Source organism: Odocoileus virginianus, chromosome 2 (genome assembly GCF_023699985.2).
Source record: "Odocoileus virginianus isolate 20LAN1187 ecotype Illinois chromosome 2, Ovbor_1.2, whole genome shotgun sequence".
NCBI lineage: Eukaryota > Metazoa > Chordata > Mammalia > Artiodactyla > Cervidae > Odocoileus > Odocoileus virginianus.
The window spans coordinates 24360847-24381867 of record NC_069675.1 but is presented as its reverse complement, the minus strand read 5'-3'; the positions used below and the strand labels follow the sequence as shown (position 1 = coordinate 24381867).

Genomic DNA, 21021 nt, shown 5'->3' with positions numbered 1-21021 from the left:
GGGATGGAACCCAGACAACATTCACTCACTGTCACGGCAACAGTGAGCAACCTGACCAGGGTGGTGAGAAAAGCCCAGAAATGCAGTTTTGGTGATTTTGAGTGAGGCACATGTGTCCTTTGGGAAAGGCAGGGTGACTCCTGTGACGGGTATTACAGGGTTGGTGGGAACCCGGGGAAGATGGGAAGGGCAGAGGAATGGCCATCAGTGGGGGCACTTGTGATTCCTTGGAGGGATCATACCTGGTGCCCAGATAAGAGTCGGTAGGTGTCAGTGTGTGGACACATGTCTGTTGGGAGGTGTGGCAATTCTGGGGAGAGAAACTAGGCGAGCCTGGGTGGCTCAGGAAGGCCTCAGGGAGGAGGGAAGAGCACTTCAGGGGAACGACATCCATGAACCCCGGAAGACCCCCTACTTCCCACATGGATCTCGCAGGCCAGAGGCCTGGGGATGGGGGGCCAAGGGCACTGTATCTGAGAGAGCAGTGGCACTCAGCTTGTCCCAGCGAGGGGTGGGCAGGGCTTAGATCAGGGAAACAGGGGCTCAGTGCATCTAGGGAGACCCAGCCTGGCCTCATCTCCCTCCGGCCCATCTCCTTCAGCCCCGAGGAAGGGCCCTGCCCCTCCACCAGCCATACTTGTGGGGCACAGAGCTGAGCAGATTGAATGGTGCCGTTGGACCTCACACGAGTCACTCTGCCTCTTTGGACCTCATTTTCCTCACCCATAAACCAAAGGGGTTGGAATCTGTGGGCTCTCAAATGATTCCCAGGTAATCTGCCAGCCCTGACTAACTGGTAAAGCTAAGTGGAGGACTGTGACGCCAAGTCCAGACTAGGAGGAACAGATGCTGTGATCCATTAGTGATGTCTGATGTGGCCTTCTGATTGGGGTTGGGGGGGCGTGGTATCCATGCCTTCGACCTCCAGTCTTCATGCATTCTAAAAGCAGGCAGGGGATGAGGGGGTGGACCACCCTTCTGTGAAGAAAGGTGCTCCTGGTCCTTGTGACAAATCTTCTGTGTATTCTCCAGAGCCAAACATCTAGATGGAGTGTAGGTGTCGCCAAGCATCTGTCTCTTGGCCTGGTATAAACACAGGAAGAGCCACGGTTTCACGAGGAAGAAGAGGGAGGGTAAACACCCCCACATCGGAGTTCTTGGTCTGTTTGTTTTTCTGGCATTTTGAAAAATATATGTCCAGCTGCATTTATTTATAGCTAATAAGAAGGAAAATTTTGTTGTTGCTCTGTTGCTTTTTTGCTGAAACAGAAAAAAAATCCATAAAAATTGTAAAGAAAGAAAAAGACAGTCCAAAAGAAGTTGATGAGTTATATAAATGGGTTTCATGGGAAACTAAAATCTTGAGAACTTTAATCAGAAAATAGAATGTTTGTGAAATGCATGGGTATCTGTGGGTGTGTATACAGGTATGAGTTGGTGAATGTTGTGTGTGTTTGGGAATGTATTGTATGTATATAACTCATGTTGATGCGCAGGACATATTTGTGTAGTGTAAGGGTGGCGTGATCATGTGTGTATACTTAGTGTGTGTTCTGCAGCAGGCATGTCCGTGGAGCATGGACATGGTTTGTGTTCTGAGTCGGCAGTGGGTGGGGTACGTGCAGCGTGCTGTTGTGTATAGTGGACAGCAAAATAGGTAGGTATAATGTGTACTTATGCAGGACATGTGTGCACCATGTATGCATGACCTGTGACACGTGCATTCTGGGTAGGCACATGGTGTCCTTGTGCAGAGCTGTGATGCTTGTGTGTCCCATGACGCTCTGGCCTTTGAGCAGGTCCTGGAGATGATGTGAAGTATCATCAGAACTTGAGAACAAAAAGCCCTGAGTCTTTTTTTAGGGTTGGCTCTTCTGAGAAGAAATCAGAAGTCTCTGAGCTCTACTTTCCACATCCTGTGAAGTCCAGACAGGCAGAAAAAGACTGGATCCAATGGGCACCCAGCTGCTGGGTCATGAAGGATGATTAAAACCTTCAGCTTGCTGTTTCCAAGAAACATTGCTCATCAAACTTTTCAGACCTTCCCTTCACTTGACAAAGGTGGAAAATGTTCCCAGTGACTTTTTATTAGAAAGCTTAGCAGTTTCTACAATGAAATTGGGGTATACCTTTTTTTAAAAAGTGGCTCCCTGCTAAGGGAGAAGGTTGCCGGAGAGCTGGAGCCCCTAGTTCAAGTGTTCACAGTAAGAATCGTTCCCCTCCCCACCAGTCCACTGGAAGCCACAAAATGGGGTGAATCTACATCTTCTATCTGCCCTCAGGCAAGGGAGGATTTCATTCTCCCAGCCTGGGGGCAGCAGGGGGAGTGAAGGCTGCTCTGTGGTGTGCCTTTGAGGACTCTTGGCACCTTCTTGAGCCTCTGATTCGTCAGGAAGAGTTGTCCAGAAACTTCCCTGGTGGTCCAGTGGTTAAGAATCTGCCTTCCTATTCAGGGGACATGAGTTTGGTCCTTGGTCCAGGAACTAAGATCCCACATGCTGCGGGGCAACTTTGATGGCCTGCTGCAACTACTGAGCCTGCACACTCTCGAGCCTGAGCGACACAGCTAAAGAGTCTGTGCACCATGACAGAAGATCCTGCGTGACACCAGGAAGGTCCCGCATAGCGGGCATCACAACCAAGACCAAATAAATAAATAAAATATAAAAAAGAATTTGCAAGGCACTGAGCAAAGATTTGTTATTAAAAAAAAAATGAAGAAGAAAAAGTGTTTTCCATCAGAGCCCTCCCTGCTACACAGGGCTGTTGTGTGGGCCCAGAAGCCACAGTCGTGAATATTTTTGCCGAGTGGAAGGGACAGTCCCGAGGGGCAAGGTTGTTCCTGGCACGGGGCCTACCACCTAGTAGGTGTCCAGTAAATAGCCCTTGAATGAGTGAGAAGCCGGGAGGGACCATCCAAGAGAAACAGCCTGGTTTCCACCCACTGCCAAGCAGAGCTTCCAGGGCAAGGCTGGGGCGGACGTGCCTGCCTGTCCCGGTTGCTGGGTTTCCCCTCCGCTTTTCCTGTCCCTCTCCCCATAACTTCGGCTGGTTCCCACGCCCTCGCCCAGGGCCTTCGCTGTCATTGTTCCACTGTTATCAGGGCCCAGGCCTCTGCCAGCCTTGCCCCTTTATTGGACCAGGAAAAGGAGCGGGAGGAAGATTATGGAGAGGGGCAGCTTCAGGGAGGAAGAAAAAAGGAATCAAATGCAGCTGATGAGTGCAGCCTCAGGGGAGGGAACCACAGTTTAGGGAGGGATGGGGACATTCCCAAGGTTAGGTGGAAAGGTGGAAGACTAGTCACAATCATTGTAACTGTGGTAATAGTAGCGACTACTATCCATCCCTGGTTTCGGAAAATCCCCTGGAGAGGGATACGGCTACCCACTCCAGTATTCTGGCCTGGAGAACTCCATGGACAGTATAGTCCGTCCATGGGGTCGCAAAGAGTAGGACATGACTGAACGACTTTCACTGCATTTTCACTATATAAAATAGGATACATGCTGGGATGATACTTTTGAAAATATGCAGGGGGTGGGGAGGGATTGGGTGATTGGGATTGACTCATACACACTACTGATACTATGCCAAAACTAGATAGGGTTTCCCAGGTGGTGCTAGTGGTAAAGAATCTGCCTGCCAATGCAGGAGACTTGGGTTTGATCCCTGGATCGGAAAGATCCCCTGGAGGAAGAAATGGCATCCCACTCCAGTATTCTTGCCAGGAGAATCCTATGGACAGAGGAGGCTGGTGGGCTACAGTCCACGACGTCACAAAGAGTCAGACACGACTGAGCATCTGAGCAGAGAGAGCAGATAAAATAGATAACTAATGAGAACATATTGTATAGCACAGGGAACTCTACTTAATTCACTGTGCTGACCTGCATGGAAAGGAAATCCAAAAAAGAGGGGATGTATGTATATGTATGATTCATTTTGCAATGCAGTAGAAACTAACAGTGTAAAGCAATGTAAAGCAACTGTGAGAGTCTGTGTGCCAAGTCACTTCAGTCATGTCCAACTCTGTGGACACGACCCAGGGATTGAACCTATATCTCTTACATCTCCTGCACTGGCAGGCGGGTTCTTTACCACTAGTGTCACTGTACTCCAGTAAAAAAAATTAATTTTCAAAAAAAGATCACAAAAAACAATAAAATGCTCAAGACTTCCCTGGCCATCCAATGGCTTTGATCCCTAGTTGGGAAGCAAAGATCCCACATGCCATGGAGATGTGGCCAAAAGAAACAGAAAAGAAACCATTAGTCTTTCCCCCCAATGTTTTCTTGCACGAGATAGCTTTGCCCACTTTCTGTAGCTAGTTTGCTTTAAGGTGCACAGAGAGAATGGGTGTTCACATGGCACTTGGGATGACTGAAGCAGACCTAGAGAGGCTGCTGGGGACTGGAACTGTCAGCCATGGGATACTTAGTGGGAAGCAAGATCTTGGCCATTCCAGTACTTGTTGGCTCAGAGATTAGACTAGAATTCATGGGTTTTGAGTTTCAAAAGCCAGAATGTAGAACTTCTAAAATAAAAAGCATAATCACTGAAATTTCAGTGACTTTCTTGGTGGTCCAGTGGCTAAGACTCCGAGCTCCCAATGCAGGAGGCCTGGGTTCAATGTCTAGTCAGGGAACTAGATCCTACATGTTCCAGTTAAGAGTTCACATGTTGCAACTAAATATCCTGTAGGCTGCAATGAAGAAATAACACAGTCAAAAATATTTTAAAAAAAGAAAAAAAGAAAGAAAGAAATTTCAAACTCATTGAGAGAAACAGAGCTAGAGAAGGAAATCTCAGAATTCACCCAAAAATGCAGCACAAAGAAGTAAATAAGTGGAAAATAGGGAAGAGCAAAAGGTGTGGAGAATAGAATGAGATGGTCCGATCCGTGTCACACAGAATTTCACAAAGACAGATTGGAAAGAATGAAAGGCAATCTTCAGAGAGACAATGGCTGAGAAACCTCTAGGACTGAAGACAGACGTGAGTCTTCACACAGGTTCTGGGCCATCATACTGTAGCTCCAGATATCAAGGACAAGGCTTTTGGATCCCCTTGCTCTCGAAATCCCTCTCTTCTGACCTTCTCAACTCTAACCACCGGACCTTTGCTTCTGCCTTGAACCTTAGACTGCTTCCATTCACCATTCTTCGGTGAGAAAATTTCTCCTCCTCCGTGAAACTGGGAGCTTCCTGAAGGTAGGGGTCCTTCTCTTAACCGCTGGTACTGAGGAAAGATGGCAAGAAAGCTGGTCAGAGATCTGATCAGAGTCCTGGGCAGGTAACTCAACTCCTTCTGTCCCACTTTCTCTGCTTCAGAAGTGGAATTAGAAATACCTGGTCAGAGAACTGGGAAATTATACACTAGATGATTTCCTCAGACACTCTGCTCCTGTTCTGTTTAATCTATTGCTTTTAAAATTTCACTCTTTTTATTTCCAGATTCCCTCCCTCCTTGCCCAGACCAACTCTGCCTATTTCTTTCTCTTTCTTCATATACTCATGAAGAATCATAAAATGATTGCTTTCAAACTTAATTTTAGCTGCAGAACCCTTCTGCCCAATAAAACTGTATTGTTGGAAAACTGATTCAAGCAGAATATAGGACCTGCTGGTGAAACTGGGTTGGGATGGAGAACCGGCGTCCAGCTGGTTCATTTCCCCCTTTGCCTTAGATCACCCCTGGGACACCTTGGCTGGAACAAGGAGAACCACCCCCCTGCAGAGCTTTATTAGAGCTTTCCCCAGAATGTGTTTCTGGAAACTCTGCTTTATGGTGTTTCATGAAAAAAAAAAAAGGGGTTCCATGGTCAAATAAGCTGAAGAAACAGTGAATTAACTGAAGTTAATTGGGTCTCGTCAAGATTTTTTTGAGACTTTATTTTTTTTTTAATTAAAAATATTTATTTATTTGGCTGCATTGCATCTTAGTTGTGGCTCCAGTTGAGGTGCATGGCCTCAGTAGCCCCGCACGCAGCATGTGGGAATCTTAGTTCCTTGGCCGGGGATCAAACCCATGTCCCTCACACCGGAAGGCAGATTCTTAACCACTGGACCACCAGGGAAGTCCCTTTTTGAGACTTTAACACTCACATTGTGCACTAGGAGTCTTTAAGTGGGTAGCTGATGTGCCAGGGTCTGTAAACCTATTTTACCAAGGATTATGCCTGTAGGCAGAACACACTAGAGAAATGCTATGCTGGAGAATAACAACCACAATAATAGGAATTTTTCCTATGTCTTCCCAACAAGATCTAGTACAGGGCTAGACCCTGAAACGGGAGGAGAGGCAATAACTACTCTGGGTTGAATTTAAGCTTTGGTCTCCCCTAGTCCCAGAATCTGAAAAGGCCTGTGGGAAGCCCAGTGATTTCTAGGCTTTCTTTTTTCCTGCCTCAGCTCGGCAGCCACAAACGTTGCCCAGCGGGCGTGGACCTGGCCAGGTACGATTCCATTGGTCAGTTCTTCTGACACCTCTGGCTGGGGCCCAGACTCTGTCTCAGGGTTGATTGGCCTTCGGCCCAGGCAAGAGGCCCCAGGGCTCCAGCCTGGCCCGTGAGACCTATGGGAACCCTGGTTCCCATTTGCCCGTCCCTTTCCCGGCAGCCCAAGAGGCTCTCTAGGCTTCTCTTTCCTCTTCTTACTAGAGGGAAGAATTTCTGGAAATGAGCCTGGGTCAGTGACAATAAAGCAGGATGCACCCCCCTCCCGCCCTGACCATGCCAACCTTGCCAGCAGACCTAGCGCCTCTCTGGACTGGGGCCACTGAGGTAACCCTCTCTGGCCTGTCTGCCTCTGCAGAGGTAGGGGACAGCCCCTCCCTGGCTGCCCTCCACAACCTCAGGCTCCAAGGCCAAAAGAGAGGGGCAGATAGGTGCCCTGGAGCCTCTCCCAAGAGGCCACACCCATGGTGGTGGGTCTGTGGGATCGCCTCCAGCCCAACGTCTCTCCCTCTTTCTTTCTTACCTTGAATAGACAGTGAAGGGGTGTGGCTGCCCCTGCCCCAGGAGCTGCCACATAACAGTGAACAAGGCTGGGAGCTCCAGAGTGGGGTGTGGTGATCCAAAAAGCAACTCAAAGGTGTTAATACAATGTTTTAGGGTTTTGACAGACATGTGCGCCGAGGAGCATTTAGTCCAGGCGTGATAAGGACTGTCTTCCAGGGCTGGGGAGTGGGGTGGAGCAGGGGACACAGTTCATGAGCAGCTTCCCCAGCTTCAAGGCTGAGGATATACAAATTGAGTGAGACCCAGCCCTTGCTTTCAAGGAATTTCCTCTCTGGGTCACTCTGCCTCTCCCTGTCTTTCCTTCTTTTTTTTTTTCTGGTTCCTCTGGCTGGCTCCATCCCACCTTTCTCTCTGTTTTCGACTCCACATCTTTCTGACTCCCTGCCATGCCTTGTAAACCTGTTATGTTATTTTCAGGAAAGGTGAATGAATACTAGATACTCAGCAGACCCCTTTCCACAGCTCCCTGGCTTGGTATCCCATCCAGGGTCTGGGGGTCTCAGGAAATCTTCGCCATTGACGCACCCCTTGGGTCCGCTAGCTTACTTTGTTTATCTTCTCAGCAACTCTGTTACTATGGCTCTAGCCACATCATCCAGCCATCCTTCCTGAGGGGAAGTTGGGCAGAAATTTTTGCATTTTTTTTAAAAAGTTGTTTTTGTCCGAGGGGAAGCAGCCAGGAAAAAAAAAAAAAAAGGAGGGGTTTTATCTGCAGGCTGGACTTGGCTTTTCGTCACAAACTAATGGGGTTTCCGAAGAAGGCATTCAATGAGGTATCCTTGGGTCCAGAGGAGGAAGCAAGGTCTTGGGGTGTCTGTCCCTCCCTTAGATTGATGGCTCAAAGATGCTGGGTTCCTTGAGGGCAGGAGCCCTGCCTCTGCCATCTGACGATATAGAGGCCCTGCCCCACACCACCCTCCTCCAGGTTTGAGCGGGCCCCGGATGCTGCCAAGACCAGTGTTTCTTGGGCTTGCTCGTCAGTTAACATTCATCTCTTCCCAGACTCATCTCTTCAGCCATCACTGGACTACTCTGTCCTCTCTGCTCCTGGGCCCCAGAGTCTCCCAGGCCTTGGCTTTGGACTGCTGCTGCCGCTTAGTCATTTCGGTCGTGTCCAACTCTGTGCGACCCCGTAGATGGCAGCCCATCAGGCTCTGCCGTCCCTGAGATTCTCCAGGCAAGAACACTGGAGTGGGCTGCCATTTCCTTCTCCAATGCGTGAAAGTGAAAAGTGAGAGTGAAGTCGCTCAGTCGTGTCTGACTCTTAGCAACCCCATGGACTGAAGCCTGCCAGGCTCCCCCATCCATGGGATTTTCCAGGCAAGAGTACTGGAGTGGGGTGCCATTGCCTTCTCCATGGCTTTGGACATCCTCTGTAAATTCCTCAGCCTGGCCCTAGCCCTCCTGTCTCATCAACCCAGGTTCTCTTGCCTGGAACCCCTTCCACCTGGTTGCTCTCCAGCTCCCTTCCCATCCTCTGTACAGACTGGACTGCTTCCCACCTCTGAACCTTTACTCAGGTCGTTCCCTGGACCTGGAGCTCCCTTCCCATCTCCCCACTGCGCAGTTTCACCATCCTCTGGGGCCCAGGACTGGTCCCACCTCCCAGCAGCCTGCCCTGAGCGCCCCACCCAACGCCGGGCTCTCCTCCCTTGCTGCTGTCCCTCCATGGCCAGGCACCAGTCATTTTATGGAGACCGACACCTTGACACTCAGCCAATGCCCCCTACCCCGATAGACACGCACACACACACACACACACCCCAGCTGAGGGAGGAGGCCCAGGGCTGCAGGATGATGGATGAGGCTGCAATCGCTCCCCTCCTTGCTGAGGCTGTGGTTAGATCTCCCCTTGAAGAAGCCTGATATTTTCCAGGAATTTCCTGAGGGGAGGGGCCCAAGCATTCTGGAATGAGAGCCAGCTGTGGGGTTGAGGCCTGGGGATGGAGAGGGGGGTGCTCTGGGCTTCCTGGCTGAGTCAGCGACCATCCCCAGGTAATTTATGGGCTGAGTCAGGGCCTGGGGGAAGCAGGGGTGGGTATGGGGGTAGGGATGGGGAGGGTGGGGTGCCTTCTAGGAAGTCTGTTAAGGGGAGGGCAGTCTGACTGCTAAGAGGTTGGCCGGTCCAAACTCCCCCCACCCCCAGGTCCTGCTCTCCGGCCTGGAGCTGGCAGAGGCAGCAGCCAAGAAGGGGAGGGAACTGTGAGGGGATGGCCGGAGGCAGCAGAATGGGGAAGACTCTGGCAGGCCCTGGGGACTCAAGAAGGCAGAGGGGCCACGGCTGGCAGGGAGTGGACCTGGGAAGGCCTCAGGGCTGAGACGGGGGTGAGGAGAGCTGCTGATTCTGGCACCCCAGTCTGAGAGCTGCTTATCCTTCCTCCCTCCCCTGCCTGACCCTGACCCCTTTCCCAGCAGGCCAGGCCAGCACTGACAAGAGGATCTGTCTTTTGACCCCCTTCTGCCGTGGACCTGCTGGGCCACAAGGGCTTGGCGGCATCCTCCTCTCAGAGCCCCAAGTCCTCACTTGGGCAGGACGGCCTGGCTCCTCCGAGCCCTGATGTGGGGCTGCTCAGCTATAGCCAGGGAGTCCAGTCCAGTGGCGGCGGCTTGGAAAGCAAGACTAAGCTGGGCCTTAAAGGGAGATGCAGCTAGGGTAGGAGGGCCAGCTAAGAGAGGCTGAGCCTGATTACTGTCACCTCCAGGTTGGAGGAGTTGCGGGCTATGCGGGGCAGGTGTGTCCTCACGCACAGGAACACCCACACATCAGAGTGTCCCAGGAAAAACCTGTTCCTACCCACATCACCCAGCAAGGAGCTTGACGTCCCATAGAAAGATGAGTCCTGATTTAAGCTCCTAGGAGGAACTCCTTCCTTGCTGATGAGGGTGGTGGAAGCATCCCCAGGGCAAAGGGGCCCAGCTTTCCCATGTCATTCACGCACAGCTGTTGCATCATCGCACCTGCTGCAAAATCATCACAGCGATTTCCCAGCAGGGCATTGCTCTGCTGGGGCCCCACCATCCCTCGTCGCATCATCCCGGAGAGGCCCCTGCAGTACTGACTTTCTTGTATTGAGTGAGGCTTGGAATCCTCATGCCAGAGAGGAGTCCATGGGAGGATGGTGGATTTCATAAACCCTGGATTAGGATGGAAGATTTGAAGAATTTGGGAGATAGTGATATCTTATAAAGATATAAAAAGAATCTCATTTGTACATGATGAATGAACTGCTTTTCTTGGTAAGACTGGCCAAGACACAATCAAATCTGGACAGGAGGGTCCTGAACACACATGAGGGTCAGTGGCAGAGCCTCCATCCCCACCCAGCTCTGTCTCCTGGTTATTCTGTAGAGCAGGGACACTGGGTGGAAGTCTGTTGAAACTATTTGGGCAAGAGATGCTAGAGCAGAAATAGTGAGAGGTGGCTGGGGTCTGGACTATATTAGAATGCAGCCGACAGGACTCTTGAGGGACTGAACCCATGTTCTGAGAGAAGAGATTCAAGGTCAATTCCAAGGTTTTGACCTGAGCAACTGAGAGCATGGAGTTAACCATTAACTGAGAGAGGGAATGAGTTTTGTTGAACATTTAAACTGCTTCAACCGCCGAAAATCAGGAATGGCTGGAAATGAGTAGGACATCTATGGGGTCCCCCAGCACCCACAGGGACCTCTGGCTCATCACACCATCCACTGCAGCCCTAGGTGGTCCCAAGAGCCCGTGTGGAGAAAGAAGGAGGCTCACCTTCTTGCCTCAGGGTGGGGGAAGGGCAGCAGCCTGAAGAGGTTTGCTCCCTGCTGCCATCCCCCGCCCCCCCTAGTCCTCCAGGCTGGCACAGGAGACCTGGGGCCCAGGTAAGGGGTGGCACTGGAACAGGAAGGGTGATGTGTGGGCCTCTGTCTGCAGATACCAACCTCTGGCCCACAGAGGCCCTTCCACCTCAAACTGCTGCTTCCAGAGCCTCTGGAGGAAGTGTCCGCAGGAGTCTGAGGATGCTGCTTTGATTCTCCGGCCGCAAACCCTCTAGACCCGGCTGACAGAGGAGCGCCTGTGCACCCTGGCAGGCCAGCGCCCGGGGACGCACAGCCAGAGCGGCTGTGAGGGTGGCTTTGTGCGGCTCTCCGCTCGTCCCGGCCAAGTCCCCCGCCAGGAGGGGCCCCTTTGGCTGCCAGAGCTCCTGAACTCGGGTTACCTGAGGAGGCAGCCTGGGAGCCCATCTGTTACTGCCTTCCCCGCCTTGGGCCTGCTTGACTCAGGGGCCAAAGGCCCTGTCCCCCCAGCATATCAACAGACGTGAGGGACAAGAAGCCAACTCTGTGCGAAGAACCAGGAGGACCACCCTCTGTGAAAATATGGGTTTCAGGGAACCTCTCCTGACCCACAAAGCCTGTGTTTCTGGGGGAGAGGCCCTGGACCCCATGTATTTATGGAGCTCCCCTGGTGTTCTGACAGGGTCAGGAGCCCCAGGCTCCCCAAATTACATGGAGAGACACCAAACTTGAAGAGAGTCAGAGATGTGACACAGGACAGGCAGGAAGGAAGGTCAGGAACGCGATCTGATTGTCTGAACACAAGAGAACCCCGGATATTTGTGGGGTCTCATGGGGGCATTGGCAGAGTTTGAGCCTAAAATAAGGATAAAGCCCTAAAGAGTGGATCGCTGCACATGCTCAGAGGCCTGAGCAGGATTTCAGAATCCAGCACCAGAGAGGCCTCATGGAGGTACCCCGCGCCCAGGCATGGGGACTTGGGAGACTCTGCTTCTCACGATGAGTTATTTGGGCACATGGCTCACAACCCAGCTCTGCCTCTGAAAAGTGGAATCCTCACTGCCAGCTCAGCTGTATCAGTGATGTTTCCTGAGCCCCAGGTTGGGAGGCAGGATGTGGGAGGCTGGAACTCGGGACAGGATGTTCTTGGGGTGATGGAAAGTGGGGCCCCCTCTGGCCCTCATGGGGTGAGCCCTGGAGCTGGTCGCTCAGCACTCCATGAGCTGTTCCTCCTCCTGTAAACTCTTAACCTTGGTCTGGAGAAAGGTGATCTCTGACATGGAGGCTGGCCTGCCCAGAAATACATTAAATAAATAAATGTGTTCTGCCCAGATTTTATCTCATCAGGATTCCAGAGCATAAGACAGATGGCCTCATGTCGGGCTTGGAGGTGTAATTCACTCCTCAGGTGAGCCCACGGCCTGGGGGTGTGTTTGGGAGAAGAAAGGAGGATGACTTGAAGCTTGTGGAGCATGCAGACTTGGGGGCTGGGTGAGCCCCAGGACTTGGCGCCAGGCTGAGTGCACAGACTTCTAGAAACACCCAGCCTTCTCTGGGGCCTGCTCAGTGATGAAAACAAAACCTAGAGCCCTTTAATTCAGGGAGTTTATTCCTGAGACTTTATTCTAGGGACATACATATCATATGTGTGAAGACAGCTATAGGGTTGTTCTTCATTGTTATTTCTAAGCCTGAAAAACTGGAAACAGCCTAAATATCCAATGAGAGGGGATTGGTTAGATAAATTATGAACCATCCAGAAAATAAAATGCCTTTCAAAGATGGTGCTGAGACTCCGCTGTTGGTCTAGTGGTTAAGACTCCATGCTTCCAATGCAGGGACGTGGGTTCAATCCCTGGTTGGGGAACTAAGATCTCACATGCCAGGTGGCCAATAAATAAATAAAAGATGATGCCATAGAAGAACAGTTAGTAACTCAGAAATAAATTTAAAGCATAGTAAGCAGAAAAACAAAAGGCTGATGAGTATAAAAATCAATCTGATTTAGAAACTATGTCGATCCATTAAAAATACTGGAAGGATATACACTGAAACCTTGACTAGTTGTGAGATAAGGAGAAATTTTAGATTTCTTCTTTTTCCTTTGTTTTTATTTTGATTTTGGTTATCTGAATTTTAAAAATTTTCTAGAATTGGCATGCATTTATTTATCCAGAGGACAAAACGTGATTTTTAAAAGCATTACTCGTGTTAGTTCTTTACCACCAGAACTCCCAAGAATTAGTTCAGAAAGGAGAACTTCCAGGCGGGAGGACCAGTAGCACCAAACAGCCCTGACTCTGTCTCCCTCTACATGTTTTCCTCTTTGGGTCACTTTCTTCTTTCCCATTGTCTCCTGCTGCCAGATCCTCAGGAGGCCACAGTCCTTTCCATTCTCTGGCCTGAGTATAGCTGGAAACACAGTCTTTGGCTTCTTTTAGCATTGCACAGCTAAGAAACCTGGGGCAAGTTATACTAGAGTTAATAAACCCTATAGGGAGACAACAGGAACAGAAACACAGCACCTAGAAGGACTATGAAACCAAGCAGGGGACTTCCTTTGTGGTCCAGTGGTTTAGACTTTGCACTTCCAGTGCAGGGGGCGATCCCTGGTCGGGGAACTTAGATCCCACATGCTGTGGGGTGCTGTCAAAACCCAGCCTCCCCCCAAAATCAACCAGGCTTCCTTCAGCAATGGCGTCAGGCTCCCTCCAGAGACTCCCAGGTCCTGCCCACCCTCTGAAGACCCATGAGGGACAGAGGCTGTGAATCTCTGCAAAGTGTTTGGTGTCTCCCATCAATGCATACTCGTTAAATTGTATTAATGAGGACAAAAGTAATAGGGAACACCAGAGCAGGGCTTTACCACATTCGCTGCACTTTCTGAGACCTATAGAGATTTCTGGGGTTTCGGGTGTACCCCCTCCACCCACCTGGTGTGACTGACTGTCTTTTGGAGTCTGGCTGGAGGCTGAAGCCAGCAACCCCTGGTGCTCCCTGGCTGGGTCTGGCTCCTTCTTCTGCCACCCAGCTGCTCCCCTCATCTTCTCAGAAGCACCCTGGAGCCCAGGGGGAACTGTGGTCAGCTGAGCAGAGGGAGGTTGGGAGGGGTAGTTGTTGTCCTGGGCTTGGTGGGCAATGCACTGCCTGTTCAGAGCCCCCTGGGGGCTCCCAGCACCTGGTATGGGGCACCACGCCCTCTTGTAAGTTCCTTCACGGAGGATTTCCTTCTAGTCCATCCGTGTGGCCTCTTGGGGAAGATACAGAATAGGGATCACCCTTTCCTTCTTCACATAGGGCATCCTAGTCTCAGAGGGACAGACAGGGCTTGTTTGAGGCTGGCAAGCTGTGAGAGACAGGATAGGATCCAGAACTCCAAGACACAGCTCAAGTTCTCTCTCCACCACCCGGTGTTGCTAAAGCACAGGCCTGTACAGGACACTTGACATCTGTTGTCGTGAACCTTTGAGGTTAAGGGGCTCTGCCGTGACAGCCTTCTCTGGACTGGAAGACAGGAGAGGAGGGGCAGGGGCGGGGTTCTATCTCCTGGTCAGACTGTGGGTGAGGAGGGTGTTCTAGAGTTCCATCTATCCCACTGGTTTAGGTGCTGAGGGTCCAAGGTTGATCAGGCTATGACTTCTTCTAAGGGTTTCACAGTCCCTTCAGGCCAACAGATGGGCAGAGTTAACAAGCATATGGCAAGGAAATCCTGTCATTTGGGACAACTTGGGTCAACCTGCAGGGCATTATGCTAAGTGAAATCAACCAGACCCAGAAAGACAAATACCGCGTGATCTCTATCATATGTGAAAGTTTAAAAAGTCCAACTCACGGAAGCAGACAGTAGAATGGAGGTTACCAGGGGCTGGGAGATGGGAGAAATGGGGCGATGTTGATCAAAGTGTTCAAAGTTTCAGACACACGGTATGAATAAGTTCTGGAGATCTAATGTATAGTACTAGACTAGAATTAATATCCCCTGGAGAAGGAAACGGCAACTCACCCCAGTATTCCTGCCTGGGAAATCCTACAGACAGAGGAGCCTGGAGGGCTACAGTCCATGGGGTCGCAAAAGAATCAGACATGCCTTAGGGACTAAACCACCCCCACCCCCACCATAGTTAGCATTATATTATATTATAAACTTGAAATTTGCTAAAGGAGTAGCTCTTAATTGTTTTCACAAAGGGAAAAAAGGTAAAACGTGAAGTAATATGTGTTAATTATCTTGGTTGTGGTAATCATTTCACAATGTACATGTGTATCAAAACATCATGGGGCTTCCCTGGTAGTCCAGTGGTTAAGAATCCATCTTCCAATGCAGGAGACACAGGTTTGATCCCTGGTCAGAGAACTAAGATCCCACACGCTGCAGGGGAACTAAGCCTGCATACTGACTGAAGCTCATGGGCTTTAGAGCCTGCACAATACAACTAGAGAGAAATGTTAGGGCCTCAATGAAAGATCCCCCATGCCGCGACTAAGACTCAATGCCGCCAAATAAGTTAATTAACTACTTCAAAACAATCACAAAAAATCATATTGTACACCTTAAATATATGCAATTCTTACTTGTCAATTATATGTCCAATAAACCTGGATGAAAGGAAGGAACAGAGGAAGGAAAGAATTAAAGAAAGAAAGAAAAAGAAAATGCCTCTCTACTACATAGATTTAAGTGAAATGAATAATGTTAATAAAAGCTGGTCACACAACAGCCTATGAAAAATAAGTGCTCCTCAGGAATTTTCTGTTTAATTTTGCTGTGAACCCTAAAACTGCTCTAAAAAAAAATAAAGTTGGTAAAATAAAAAGAAACTTATTTAAGATAAGCATGTGGCATGGCAGACAGAGAAGACTTCCTGGAGGAAGTGACATTTGAGCTGGACCTTGAGGAGTAAACTGGTGAGCCAGATTTCAACAGGTGGGGAAGGTGGAAAATGCTTTCGGATAGAGGTAGTGGTTTGCTGAGGAGGGAGCAGGAAGACCACTATTAGCAGTTGGCTATTAGGGTGTGGAGCACATGGCCTTGATTTGGGGGTCATCCCTGGAATGTGACACTCCTAGAAAGTAGAAAGTGAGCAGAAGAGCAGGTTGAGAAGAGAACCCTGGGACACACAGCCGTGTTGGAGGTGGCATAGAAGAGTACGAGGAAGGGGCTGAGGAAGAGGACCCGAGAGGCAGAAGGACCAGCAGGGGAGTGGGCTGATGCAAGGTTTAAGAAAGAGCAAGGTGGAAAATATCGAACATTGCTACGAGGGCCAGGGACAGCAGTGCTAAGAAGGGCCCAAGTGTTGGCAAGAGTTTGGTCCCAGGTGAGGACTGGGTGGTGGGGTGGACAGGGCAGAGGTCAGGAGGTGTACTTCTTTCTCTTTTTTAAAAAGGTACTTATTTATTTAGCTGTCCTGGGTCTTATTACAGCTTAGAGGGTCTTTTTCAGTTGCGGCATGTGAACTCTTAGTTGTGGCATGTGGAATCTAGTTCCCTGACCAGGGTTGAGCCTAGGGCATCCATGCATTGGGAGCACTTAGTCTTAGCCACTGGACCACCAGGGAAGCCTCAGCATAGGACTTTCTTATTTCTATGTAACAAATCACTACAAACTGAGTGACTTAAATAATAAAGCTTCATTCTCTTACATTTCTAGAAGTCCAAAGCCCAAAATCAGTCTCAGGCTAAAGTCAAGTTGTCAGAGGGCTGGTTCCTCCCTGAGGCTCCAGGGAAGAACCCATCTCCTCGCCTTCTTCAGCCCTAGTTGGCCGTCTGTATTCCTTGGTTTGTGGTCCCTTCCTCCATCTTCAAAGGGCATCACTCTGATCTCTGCTTCTGTCATCTCATCACCTTCTACTCTTTGATCTGCCTCTCTCTTAAAGGACCCTAGTGATTACATTAGACCAACCAGAATAGCCCATGATAATCTTCCCATCTCAAGATCCTTCATTTAATCACGCATGCACAGACCTATATGAGGACAGATTCCAGGGACTGGGACATGAACATGTTGCAGAATTGAAAGACGTTAGTCAGCTTCCCATTGTTCAGGTGGCAGGGGCTTAAGGTGGAGGAAGAAGAGGGAAGGGAGAAGGTGAGTGGAGACAACTCACTGGAAAACAAGTGAAAAAGGAAGGAGGGATGGGACAGAGTCATTCAGCGGAAGACCCAGCCTGGAGACACCCAGCCAGTTGGAGAGAAGTGGCTTTTAGGATTTTTCTTCCTGATCCTGTTGTGTCTCCTCTTCCTCCTTCCCAAAGCCTAATGGGAAAATTAGAAACATAACCCATGCTGTTGATTCCATAAGACACTGCTTCCGCTCACTCATTATACCTACCCAGCCAGGGGTCTTCCAAGCTACATGAGTTGAAATCTGCATTTTCTAAAGATTTACATTCTATTTCCAATGGCAGATTCTCCTTAATTTAAAAAAGCTGATTATGTTATTAAATCTTCCAAGTTCAGATATTAATGTCCAGCTTAGAAATGTGACGATTTAATTTACGTTCCTCAATCTCCGCATGCACTGAAAAATCCCCTCTGAAAAAGTTGTCTTACTGTGCAACTGATTTTCATTCTTCAACTGACTTTACATGTAGCTTAATTTTTTCCCCAGCTTTTTTGAGATATAATTGACAAGGGATCTACATTTTTAAACCACAAGGAAAAAGAAACCCAGAGCTACCAAGAATAATATTTTATTGACTTGGAACGCATTTTGGAATCTGTATTTTTAACCAACTAGGTGATTTTGATGATCAGACAGTTTTAGGTGGTTTTTTTTTTCCTCCCCTTTCCTCTTTCTCTTCCCTTCAGTAAACTGTTTTTCAACTTTGTTTTTCAGTGAAAACCATTTCCTCCTCACCGTGGACTTGATCCAGAGGCTGCACCCATCTCGCCCACGTCAACAGCCCTGTGTCCTTGGCGGAGGACAGTGCTCTCATTCTGGGCCTTTCCCTTCTTCCTCAGCCAAACCCCAGTTTCTGCACCTCCGTGCAGCTAATAAACAGGCTGAGTTCCCCGCAGCATGGTAAGCCCCCATCGGCTGTGATTCTCAGGAGTGAGGGGAACCTGGCACTTTCTCTACATTCTCCCCAGTGCAGCCAGCTCTGTCCCAGGCCTTGGGGGTTCCAGGGTGGAGGCAGAATCCAGCCACCCCTAACTTACAGAGCCAAAACAGTCCTGAGTGAACCTGCAGAAATGTGAAAGCTGGGCATTCCCAAGTAAAGTCTTCCTGTGAGAAGGCGTGAGTTGATTTGGGACAGAAAGCATTCGGTGGCCCAGGAAGGCAGCATTGGGCAGGGTTGCGGGTGGAGGGGGAGCCCCGTGCTTAGTGAAAATGGGTGGGTTTTTTACCTTGGCTCACAGACCCTCTCTAGTCGGGTGGGATCAGCTGCTCCAGCCAGGAGCCACCTGGCCCAGCTTTGGGAGATGTGGAGAATGGATTTCACAGTGATTTCCAAGGGGCCACGGTACTGAAACAGCTGCAGGAGGGGACACAGCTGGCGCAGCCCCTACCCCTTCCTGCAGAGTGCTCTGGAGGAATGCCACCTCCCCAGAGGGAGTGAGAGGGTCCTACTGCTGTGGTTCCAGGGGCCGTGAGATGGTACCGCTAAGCTAAACCCCTGATTTTGAGTGCACAAGTTGGCCTTTATTAAAATAAAACCCCATGGTCACTTATTCCAGTGGCTCCCAAACCTGGATAAACATCAGGATCACCCAGGACATTTACTAAAAATTAAAAGGTTAATAAAAATAATGAGTTTGGGAACCCACCCAAGACCTATCAAATCAGAAGCTCATCGAGGAAGGCTGAGGCAGGAATTGGTATGAATCAGCTTAATCAGATTGCTTTTTTTTTTTTTTGTAACTTATTGCACTATAGTTGTTCTATGAAACTATAAATGATAAACTGTAATGATGCTATGCTAGTTTCTGCTGTACAACAAAACGAATCAATAGTACGTTTGCATATAGCCACTCTTTTTTGGATTTCCTTCCCATTTAGCTCACTATAGAGTACTGAGTATAGTTCCCTGTGCTACACACATAGGCTCTCATTAATTGTCTATTTTATACACAACATAGCATATATGTTAACCCCTATCCGCCAATTCATCCCACCACCCCCTTGGTATCATACTTCTTTGATTCCAGAAGTTTGAGACCCTAGAATGAGACCATGAAGAGGGAATGGTCAGGATTCCAGATGAGACAGACTATTTAGAGTCACCATTTAGAGGCATATCTATGTGCCAGAGAATTGCAGACTTCAGTTAAATAGAACATGATCTTATTTAGTTGTCAAAACAGAGGTATGCCAGTGATCATCCCCATTTTGCTGACGAGGACATGGGAGCTCAGAAAGGTCCCATAGCTCGGAAGAGGCAGAGTCAAAACTCAGATCCAGATCTCATTCTCAGCATCTTGACCACAAAAAGGATGATGTGAAACCTGGGCCCTACCTTGGGACTTAGCAGCACATGACCAAACTGTGTCATCACCGCTGAGACTGATTTTGGACTTCTGACTTCCAGAACTGTAACAGAATAAAGTTGCTTTGAGTCACTTGGCTCCTGGTGATTTGTTACCACAGCAACAAGAAACTCATCCACTTGCCTAGAGTGGTCGCGCCTCTTCTGGGCCAGCAGACTCACCCCTATGGAATCCCCATCCCACACCGGTTGGGGCTGGGCTAGGTGGTTGGGTAGGGCTTCCCTGGTGGTTCAGATAGTAAAGAACCTGACTGCTAATGCAAGAGACACAGGTTCGATCCCTGGATTGGGAAGATCCTCTGGAGGAGGGCACGGCAACTCACTCCAGTATCCTTGTCTGGGAAATGCCATAGACAGAGGAGCCTGGCAGGCTACAGTCCATGGGGCCACGAAAGAGTCGGACGTGACTTCGAGACTGAAACAACAATAAGGAGTGCAGTTGAGGCCCTGAAGGGACCCAGACAGCATGGTTGGTGAGGTCCAGACCTCGGGGTGGTGTGAGCACGTGCCTGTGTGTTAGAACAAAGGGGAGAGCACACCTGAGTGAACCAGGAATTTCTGGGCAGACGATCCACCTAAGCCCTGTCAACATTTTTCTCTCCAGGAAAAAAATAACTTAATCCCTATCAGAAAAGTCACAGTGACACACACACACACACGAACAAATCTGTGGGTCCTTAGGAGAAGCAAAATCCCCCTTCTGCTCCAGGCGTCTTTAATTTTCACAGGGCCGGGAGCAACAGCTGAGAGGCTGGGGGAGCTATCAGCCAGAGGACTGTGGACACATTGTAACGTCTGGATTTCCCCAAAGCTCTGGGGTCCTGTGTTGTGAGTGCTCCAGCCCCTCAGGGCTTCCCACTTCCACAAAAACTCTGGGAAAATTTGACACTTTTTTTTTTTTTTTTTTAGCAGCAGAGAGCACTTGGAATTTCCAGCTTAATTCCAGTAGTGCTGACGGTGCTGTTTGGCCTTACCAAGCATCCAGGAGGCCCGCCATCCCACTGGGACCCCCTGAGCACTAGCCTGCACCATTCTGCGCGTCCCCCTTCCTCTCCTCCGAGTCATGCAGTTGGGCTTTTCTGTGGGGAGCTGGAGAGAGCCCATGTGGGGTGGTTTTCTCACGTGTGGAGAGGGCTGGCTAGTGGGTGGGCCTGGGCTGGCAGGCTGGAGCCCAACGCACCTCCCGGGCAGGGAGTGGGGGCTGTGACGGGAAAGGAACCAAGGAGTGAGAAGCGCTCTAGGGGTGTGGACAGGGCCAGAGGCTGGATCTGGAGCTGCAAGGGGCAGGGGGAGGTGAGTGGGGGACTCAGGGAACCCAGGGGTCACTCTGAATGGAGATCATAGCTGGTGCCTGGCCAGGAGCTGCTGGGAGAGCAGGCAGAAAGGAAGGGCCCTGTACCAGCCAGCACTCCCTGGTTCTTGGTGCTCAGTCCCCCAGACAAGATGTCAGGACAATACTGCTCCTCGGCAGGAGTGAGGGTCCCACTCAGTGCCTCAGCATAGCCTCAGGAGGATTAAGACTGTCCACCCTGGGAAATTCCTGGTGACTCAGTGTTTAGGACTCGGCCCTTTGACTGTCAGGGCCTGGGTTCAATCCCTGGTCAGGGACCTAAGGTCCCGTAAGCCATGGATGCACCCCCTCCCAAAAAATGTCACCCCCTTTCGCCAGTTTGTCTGTGATTGTCCTAGTTAGTAGGCAGAATAATGCCTCCCCACCAAGGTGTCCACATGTAATGCCCAGAACCTGTG

The 21021-nt window shown here is 49.9% G+C and overlaps 1 long non-coding RNA gene across 1 annotated transcript; it reads left to right on the top strand.

The window, feature by feature from the left end:
• Window positions 1-11172: 11172 nt before the first annotated feature.
• On the top strand, window positions 11173-19349 carry LOC139037086 (uncharacterized). Its single transcript, XR_011489884.1, has 2 exons — window positions 11173-12194; window positions 17622-19349. It is a non-coding gene; the product is annotated as an uncharacterized lncRNA (long non-coding RNA).
• Window positions 19350-21021: the final 1672 nt, after the last annotated feature.